Raw genomic sequence first — 9,639 nt, forward strand, 5'->3', positions numbered from 1 at the left:
ATATATTTTGGAAGTTCTCCACTGCATCAGGGGCAACCACCTGGGAGCAGAGAAAACAAAATTTGGCAGCCCGTTCAAGCTGTGAATTAAAGGTAATTCACAGTTTGAAATGAATCAGTGTGAGGTCCTTGAGAAGAGTAATCAGACATCAAGAGGATTTTATGTTGAGGACTGTATATTGGCTAATGTGACAACAAGCAATATTGGCATTTGGAATGTTTGCATCAGGAAGCACTGAAGCTGCCGGGGCTTAATGGGTACCAAGATCTAAAATGGGGGCTCCGTTCAAAGAGAGCTGTAGATTTACATTTCTATCACAAAAGCTGGAAACAAAGATGGATTGGCTCAGCCATCATAGTTGAAAGATTAGATCTGATTTTTGTGGTGGTGTTCATGGACCTAAGTCTATCATAGGATTTGTATATCTCAGAAGGCTTTTGCGACACCTCTGTAATTGAAAGCAAATGTCTCTCTCTCTCCCTCTCCCCCACCCCCTGCCCCTCTCTCTCTTTCTCTCTTGGTAAAGGCAAACATATCTTCCTTTCTACTAGATTTCATTTTTTTTTCAACAAATATGCATTCAGTACCTACTATATGTAAGGCTCTGGGCTATACACTGGTAACTCAAGGAACTCATGGTCTAGTGAAGATAAGACTTGCACCGACAATGCCAGCAACCCAACGAACTCATACTAATTGAGTGCCTACTATGTGCCAGGCACTTCCCATGTATTTTTTCTCCTTACAAGCAATCCCATGGGGTTCATCATCATTATACTGTACAGAAGTAGAAATGCAACTCAGAGACATTGGGTGAGTTGCTCAAAGTGGCACAGTAACAAAGAGGGAGGCAGAACAGGACTGACTCCAGAACATATGCTCTTAACATTAAAGCCATCCTATGAGTCATTTGGAGGTGGCCTTACTGATTTTCAGTCAGGTATGATCTTGCCCAGGCATTAGGACAAAATCGACTAACCACAATGCAAGCCAAAATGGCAATGCCATCTTAGTTTAAAACAAGGTTAGTATTAGATCTAAATATTATAACTGAGTTAGGTCTTGCATATACTACACATGCTGACATGGGCACTGAAGACAGATCTGTCCTCAGCTCAGGGCCTGCATCCAGATTGTGTCACCAGGACTCTAGAATGTTCCCTTCAGTGAGGCTGAAGGATCTATTCCTGCAAGGAACTTAGACCATCACAAAAATGAAATTCATGTAAGATTGATTTTGGTGGCATATCCCTTCAGAAATGTCCATCGTGCCACATTAAAGAGAAGAGAAAACTGATATTTGGGTCTATTTTTATAAGAGACTCATCCATCGCCTTTCATGCTTACCAACTTGTTTGATAATTAGAAAGTGGCTTTCTATCCTCATGGTGAAATAATTTCCAAAAATATCCCCATCTGTTATCAACCACAGTGGCATATTTCCAAATTCTTCTCAGCATTTTTAAACAGTAACTGTGAGTGAAGCAAATAATGCTGGTGGAAGGCACTGAAATTAATAAGCAAGGGACCAAAGTTAAAAAAAAATTCAGTTATATAATTGAATGTAATGTTGTGATAACACAACGATGCACACACACATGCATACATATGCTCTGTATCCCAGAACAGTAGGTCACTCTAATGTTGTTTGATCTAATGAGATGCACACATACACACATGCACACTCTTTTTTCAGTTTTTACATTGTAAAGTGCTATGATCGCGGATATTTTTTTTTTTTTTTTTCTTTTTTTTTTTTTTGAGATGGAGTCTCGCTCGGTCGCCCAGGCTGGAGTGCAGTGGCGCGATTTCGGCTCACTGCAAGCTCTGCCTCCCGGGTTCATGCCATTCTCCTGCCTGAGCCTCCCGAGTAGCTGGGACTACAGGCGCCCGCCACCACACCCCGATAATTTTTTGTATTTTTAGTAGAGACAGGGTTTCACCGTGTTAGCCAGGATGGTCTCGATCTCCTGACCTCATGATCCACCCGCCTCAGCCTCCCAAAGTGTTGGGATTACAGGCGTGAGCCACCACGCTCAGCCAGAGATATTTTTCATGTGCACAGTGAATGATAATTTTAACACACTTTGACACAATACGTTAGCCCATGTGAGTGGCACAGCATTCCTGTTAGACAGCCAATTGAAAAGAACTCAGGCATAGGGAGGGGAAGAGATTTTCCTAAAATCCCCCACCTAGGGAGTGGCAGGGCTGGGACTAGAAGCCAGGATTCTGCATTCTCAGAATATGCTGCCTTGTCCCCAGATTCCCCAGATGGCTGCAGGGCCAGAACTCATCAGAGCCCTGACAAGTCTTCCAAGCCCAGATGAAGAACATATAACAGCAGTGTAGACAAGCTCCATAGATCATTCTTAGAATTTATAAACAAACAAACAAAATCCAACTGAGACTGGAGTAGAGGAGAAGAAATATCTGCTTCTGAACTATTCATTTTGTTTTTCCATCCTATCAAGCATCTCACAAACAGCCAGATCCTGTACCACAATTACATTATTGGGAATGTTAGGTTTAAATGGTCTGCTCTTGACACCTTCTCAGAGTTGCTAAAAGCCTTCCATTTTACACTGATGAGTAGGGAGCAGTATTGGCAGAATACCACAGATGCACGCACAATTACAGCTGTAAAATCAGTTGAAGAATCTGACAAATGCCTTTATTTGTGGTTCTTCCACCCACTTTAACAATGAAGACCAAAAAAGGAAAAGGTCTCAAAGCTATTTGATTGACATCTACGAATATGCTGCCAAGACTGGGACAGGGTAGGTGGGATGGAGTAGATGGGGTTGGGGTAGGTCTTCTGAAAACCAAAAGAATAAAATTTATTTTCTTTGCTACCCTGTAGGTTTTTGACACTGAAGATCTACAGTACGACCCCATAGTACACTGCCTTGCCCTTGCCAAAGGTTCTAGGGTCCCTGAGAGAGCAATAAGTGAGAGAAAAGTATCCAGAGAAGAGTAGAAGCTAACGATTTAGCAACCTATAACTCTGACAGCTCCATTGCCTAATTTCTGGAGTTACTTGTTTTGGCATAAGAAGCCCACTTTATAAAAATTCCAGATGGAGATCTCAATTTTGTAACTACATAGAACATTTCTCTTTTTTTTCTTTTTTTCTTTTAACTTTTAGGTTTGGGGGTACATGTGACGCGGGGATTTGTTATACATATTGTTTCATCAATAAGTTATAAAGCCCAGTACTCAATAGTTATCTTTTCTGCTCCCCTCCCTCCTCATACCCTTTCCGCTCAAGTAGACCCCAGTATCTGTTGCTTCATTCTGTGTGTTCATAAGTTCTTAACATTTAGCTTCCACTTGTAGGTGAGAACATGCAGTATTTGGTTTTCTGTTACTGCGCTAGTTTGCTAAGGATAATAGCCTCCAGCTCCATCCATGTTTCTGCAGAAGACATGATCTCATTCTTTTATATGGCTGCATAGCATTCCATGGGATATATGTGCCACATTTTCTTTATACAATCTGTCTTTGATGGGCATTTAGGTTGATTCCATGACTTTGGTATTGTGAATAGTGCTGCAATGAACATATGTGTGCATGTGTCTTTATGGTACAATGATTTATATTCCTCTGGGTATATAACCAGTAATGAGATTACTGGGTCGAACGGTAGTTCTGCTTTTAGCTCTTTGAGGAATCGCCATACTGCTTTCCACAATGGTTAACTAACTTACACTCCCACCAGCAGTGTATAAGTGTTCCCTTTTCTCCATAACCTCACCAGCAGCTGGTTTTTTTGTTTGTTTGTTTTGACTTTTTAATAATAGCCATTCTAACTGGTGTGAGTACATAGAATATTTTATATTTTCAAAAGAAAATCTTTTAAAGTACCTATTGCTCATAATATCTGGAAATTGTCTAGGCCATCTAAAAATTGAAAGGGTCATTCTAGGTTTCTCCAAAATAATTTTCGTATATCATACGGTATAGAAAGAAAGGAAGAAAACAATCTGGATGTGAGCAGTATTCTTGGGTAATTGCAACCACCACTTTTGGCACCTGCTATATACCTGGCACCCTGGCAAATATTTTATAAGCATCAGCTATTTCATGCTCACAGCAACCTTGTGAGATGGATATCGCTATCTCCATCGCCATCGTTGCCACTATCATCACTTCCAGGATTGTCCTCTCAAGGGCTCAGAGACAATGCCAAACACCTGTGGCTGCACAGCCAATGCCAGTAGTCACATTAAAAGTCAGGCCTGCCTGGTGCTCTTTCCACTGTGCAATTTCACTGGTTCACCTGTTTAATCACCTTCTAGCCTCATAATATCTCTGAGAAGTTGATAAGATTAAACTGATTTTATGGAGAAGGAAATTTCATCCCAGAACAATTAAATGACTTGCTCAAGATAACACAGCTAGTTATTGAGGGAGGTGAAGTTTCACTCCAGGATTCTTGGATTACAAAATTCAAACCTTTTTTTTTTTACCTTTTTTAATACCCTATTTGCCTCACCCACATAGAGTTTCAATTGAACTGTTATTAATTGTTAAATACAAAGGAAAAATAACAAAATAATCTTAATAATGCTACTACTTTCTAGTTCTTTGGCATTAGTGTTTTCTACACGTACTGTTATATAACACATAATATATATTGTTAAATCTTTTAGATTTGGTCTTTACTCAATTTCTGGAGCAAGGAGACAGCGGAGGGAGCCAGTGTTGTCCTAGAGAGGTCACAGATGTGGGGCATCTATTTCCGAGTGGCTTAAATTCCAGAGCTCTCACTCCCCTGTCATGTGACTTGATGAATTTATTTGGTGCTTTTCTGAGCCTTTGTTTCTTCATATAATAAGACAGAGATGATATATTACTCAGACTCTGTAGTGAATTGTGTTGTCAACAGATGAGCTCACGAATGAGCTTTGCACTCACCTACTCTCATTGGTTCTCTTTCCATGTTAGAAGTGAGGAAAGTCATGCCCAGGTGACCTAAGTGAGGCATCCCAGCTCACACAGGTAATAGTGTTGCCAAAGCTCAGTCCTGTTTCTTGACTCCTAGTTGAGTGCTATTTTGCTAATCTTGGCCGTTATTTTCAAAAGTGTTTTGTCAATGCAGTTTGAATCAAAAAATCAACTGCCAGTGCTGTCAGAGAGCAATAGACTTAAAATCAATAACTATGTATGCCACTCCTCTCCTAATTAGGTATCCCCAGCATGTTTCTGGATGTTTCACACTGCTGAGAAGAGTGACTGCATTTTTCCACTCAATTATACCCAAGGAAACATTGTTCAATTTAGTAATAGTTTTAGTGCTTGTAGAAGAATTTGAAAACTTTAGAAAAATCTCATACGTTTTATAATCTCACTGTCTTAGAGATTGGGATTTGGGACTAGGTCTACCCTTTATCTTCATGCTTTTATGCAGCTCTTTAAAATTTTGATATTGAAGAGGGCCTGAAACTGGTGACCTGTGTTGCCCTTTACTACTGGATTAAAATTTCAGGTTGCTACTATGGTAACCGTACCTTGAAAATTAGATCCTGACAGAGTCACTAAGAAATGTAAAAGTGCACTGGTGCCATGAACTTTGAAGAAAGGTTGCATACAATTGTCAGCGACAGCCTCTTAATTGAAATAATCTGCCTTTCCCATCTGCTAGAAAGAGTTTGTGTGTCTTGGGGAGGAGGGACAAAAAGATTATATCTTGATGGATTTTAACACAAAATGGCTGTAGTTCGAAGCAAAGCTGTTTTCTGCATGAAATTTAAATCAACTTCAGCTCAATTTATGCTATTCAGAAAGAACTGTGATACTCAGTATTCATGGTGGCAAGAAGCCAAGATGCACAGTAAAGATATAACGATACTGAGAGAAGATACTGCTGGGGATCTATCCCAGAAAAACCCCAGTGGCCCCAGGGTCCAAATAACAACCTCTTTTAAACCACAGATTTCTGTGCCCAGGCCTCTGGGAAGTTGGGGAATGCAGAGCAGCCGCATGACAGACTTTCAGATCAAGAGGGCCAGCAGTCACTGATTTGCTTAGTGGCATAAAAGCTGAAATCATATTGATGCTCCCAGAGCCAGGGAAATGAAGCAAGCAACATAAGGTCTCTTGGCTTTCAGGAACATGAGGGTGAATGGCACTTGCAATTTCAGGAATTCCTTTGTGCATGTCTTTCCCAAGGCAAGCACATCACGGGGTGTCTGACTTTATAATTAGTAGTGGCTGTATCTGTGGTTCCATAACAGGATTTTGTTGTTGTTGTTATTGGGCCTTTTATTTTCTTTATTTTTTTCAACATTCTCATAAAAGGATTTTGATTTGTACTTCTAATGCCACGCATAGAAAATGACTCTTTAACTCTCTGAAGGGCAAAATTTCAGACAAGAAGTGATGTTCTCACTCTGAGAATATTGGTATACTATTTTGCACACAACAGATATCAAATATTAAACCTGTTGGACAATATCAAGTAGTTGGGACTGAGGGATGTGGAGCCATAGGAATTCTCACCACCTAGTGGTGGGAGAGTACCTTGAGGGGTAGTTCTATCTGAAGACTTCAGGTAGAATCGCCTCTCACTTCATTTAAGAGTCTTTTCATTTTGGTTTGGTCAGCATGGGTACTAAGGGGACTGTGATAGTGATGATTGAATTGTGATATACCTCTAAACTCAAGGAATGCCCATGAAAGCCCTACAAACAAATATCACCAGTCTTCTACCTTTGAGGACTGTGGAACCACAGGTAGCAGGATGTTTGACTCTCCTGACATAATAGTTTCACAAATCTATTTACCTGAGTGGAAGTGGTGGTATCTACTCCCCTATTTCTTCAGCAGTCGGTACAGGAAGAATCTACTAAACAACAGATAACTAGAAAATATTCTTGAGTGTAAAGTGAAAGAATGATCCAGAAAGTGTCACTTGCTCTGAAGTAATACTATTTTTTGATATATTTTACTCTTATATTTGTTAATCCATATTTTAAAAGTAGTATCATAAGAAGAAATATAAATGCATGCATGTGTGCATATGTATGTGGCTGGAAAGCAAATACAATGCAGAACTTGAAGTGGACAGGCTCTGTAGCTGGAATGGCTGGGTTCAAATCCCAGCTCCACCATCTTTTAGCCATGTGATCTTGGTCAAGTTACTTAACCTCTCTATCACTCAGTTTCCTCATCTGTAAAATGGTGGGTAGTAATAGCACCTACATGATACAATTAAATGATTGAAGTGCTTATCACAGTGCCTGGTACATAGGAATTTTTTGATAAACACTGTTATTAGTCATGCTCATGATTATTACGGTCATCATCACTGAGTCTTTTGAGTGAGTGCTGTTTGTACTACATTCCAATCTTCAGTCACTTGGGAAGCCTTTCACTCTATTCCCTGACTTGTCCCAGAGGCCTCCAGTTGGAGAAAGACCTCTCCAGAATGAGCAAACCTGGACTACATTGAACATTTCCTTGGCTCACCTGCCTACCCCAGTACCAGAGGATAAAAACAAAGAATGGCTAGAATGTCTTAAATGTATACATATTTGGTACTAGGCACAGTCTTCTTGTTCTTGGAGCTCATCACAGCATCTTATCACAGTCACAATTGTACTCTGAATTCGTAGTTATTTCTAAAAATAAAAGCTAGGACTTACTAAGTGCCAAACACTATGCTGAGTGTTTTATATCCACTAGCTAATTGACTATTTACAACCCAGTGAGATGTAGGCACTGCCATTACCCACATTTTATAAATGAAGAACTGAATTTCATGACTTGAAGCTAAATTTTTATAGCCAGTAACGATGGATTCATTACTTGAACTTATGTCTGGTTGACTCCAGTAAGAGACGCCTTACCCCTGGCCCTCTTGCCTACCAATGGACTCTCCAATCTCAGAGTCCACCTGGACTTGATTGTCTTGGGAAATGGCAGCACCTCCTCAGAGGTAGTGGAGCAAATACAAGAATACAAGAGAGAGGAAACAATGGAGGACAGGAATTTGACCAGAGATATTCTCTGCTCCTGAGTCCCAAAACAGCCTCTCATATTTTGTAAAATCACCACTGGAATAATTTGCTGAGTCATACTTTTAAATTCTGTGGTTCACATATATATGAAAACTACTTTTGAAATATATAACAAGCATGTTGTCAATTTTCTAATCAGGTGGAACAAATTATTTTCTTTATTCCCAGTTTTTGCATGCATAAAGGAATTTGTCTGAATAAGAAAACATGTCAATAAAATTTCACGGAATAGCCTCTGCCATTCTGTGAAATAAACATTCCATTCCCTTGCCTGGGCAAACTGTTCCTGTTGCTACGTATCTACTTCTGTTTCCTTGGTCTAAAAAGACACTTCAGATTCTGCCTTTAATTATGATAAGGCTTTACTATTAACCCTTGAGAATAAAGCTTATTTTTGCTGGGAGGGAAGGTAAAATAACATTTAAATTGGTTTTAAAAATAGGAATGGAATCTCAGAAGACACACTAATGTAGAATACACTGTATATCAAAATATATAAGTGCATAGTTGTAACAGTGGCTTAGTAAACATATTGCTGAGTGAACTATGAAAAATAATTCACCAAGGTACTATTTCCCATACTCCTAAGCACTGAGTTAAGAGAGTAATGCCATAAAGTACATATGCACTGTTTAAAAATATTTGTGTGTTTTTTAAATAATACTTTCTTCAGGCCCAATAGACTAATCATTTTTTCTTCCCTTGCTAAAAAAGTACACTGTAAGGAATTTAACTAAGTGGTATATTAAGTAAGGGTCTAAAATATTTGTAGAAGATAACAATTCTGAGCAAAGAAATATCTTTAGCAATTTGATTCTGAATGTGACATAAATCAACTTTATAAAATAGAATTAAAAGAAGTTCAGTTACAGCTTTCCAATTTTTCATATAATTTAGCATTTCATACTCATTGTATTCGCTACTGGCACTTTTGTTATAAAAGCCTGAAACTGCAGGTCAAATGAGTACTTACGTGGATATAAGTAATCTGATTTGTTTTTCAGAGAGAGATCTTTCTCTGAACAACATGATTTATCCAAGTTAAGAGACTACCTCTGTGGAAGAGCAACTCTCTTGAAGACCATTCTTTACATAAGGTTTTACTCAAAACTCCTAGAAACCTGTACGAAAATTATAGAATAATAGGAGGGGTTCCTAAGCTTTCAACCTTCCAATGCTCTTGCTTAAATTTTAGACCTCAACTAAAGTAACTTGACTTTTCAAATTATGTTTCAATTCAGGTTTGTTGTCTTTTTATTTTTTCTTTTTTTTCTTTTTTATTATACTTTAAGTTCTAAGGTACATGTGCACAATGTGCAGGTTTGTTACATATGTATACATGTGCCATGTTGATGTGCTGCACCCATCAACTCGTCATTTACATTAGGTATATCTCCTAATGCTATCCCTCCCCCTCCCCCAACCCCACAACAGCCCCAGGTATATGATGTTCCCCTTCCTGTGTCCATCTTTTAATTCCATATTAAAAAGTTTGATGAGATTATGATGAGAAGGGGGAGAGATGATAAGGCAGTTCATTATGCACATCAAAGCATTTCAAAACATTTCTGGTTTAAAGCCATTAAATAATTTCCCAAATTTGAACCTGTGGTAT

At 38.9% G+C, this 9,639-nt stretch overlaps 1 protein-coding gene across 1 annotated transcript in view; it reads left to right on the plus strand.

The window, feature by feature from the left end:
• Window positions 1-9,639, plus strand: part of AFF2 (ALF transcription elongation factor 2) — a 402,781-nt gene that overhangs the window by 246,889 nt on the left and 146,253 nt on the right. The window lies entirely within an intron of this gene.

This window comes from Rhinopithecus bieti, unplaced genomic scaffold, assembly GCF_001698545.2.
Source record: "Rhinopithecus bieti isolate Rb0 unplaced genomic scaffold, ASM169854v2 scaffold_13744, whole genome shotgun sequence".
Classification (NCBI taxonomy): domain Eukaryota; kingdom Metazoa; phylum Chordata; class Mammalia; order Primates; family Cercopithecidae; genus Rhinopithecus; species Rhinopithecus bieti.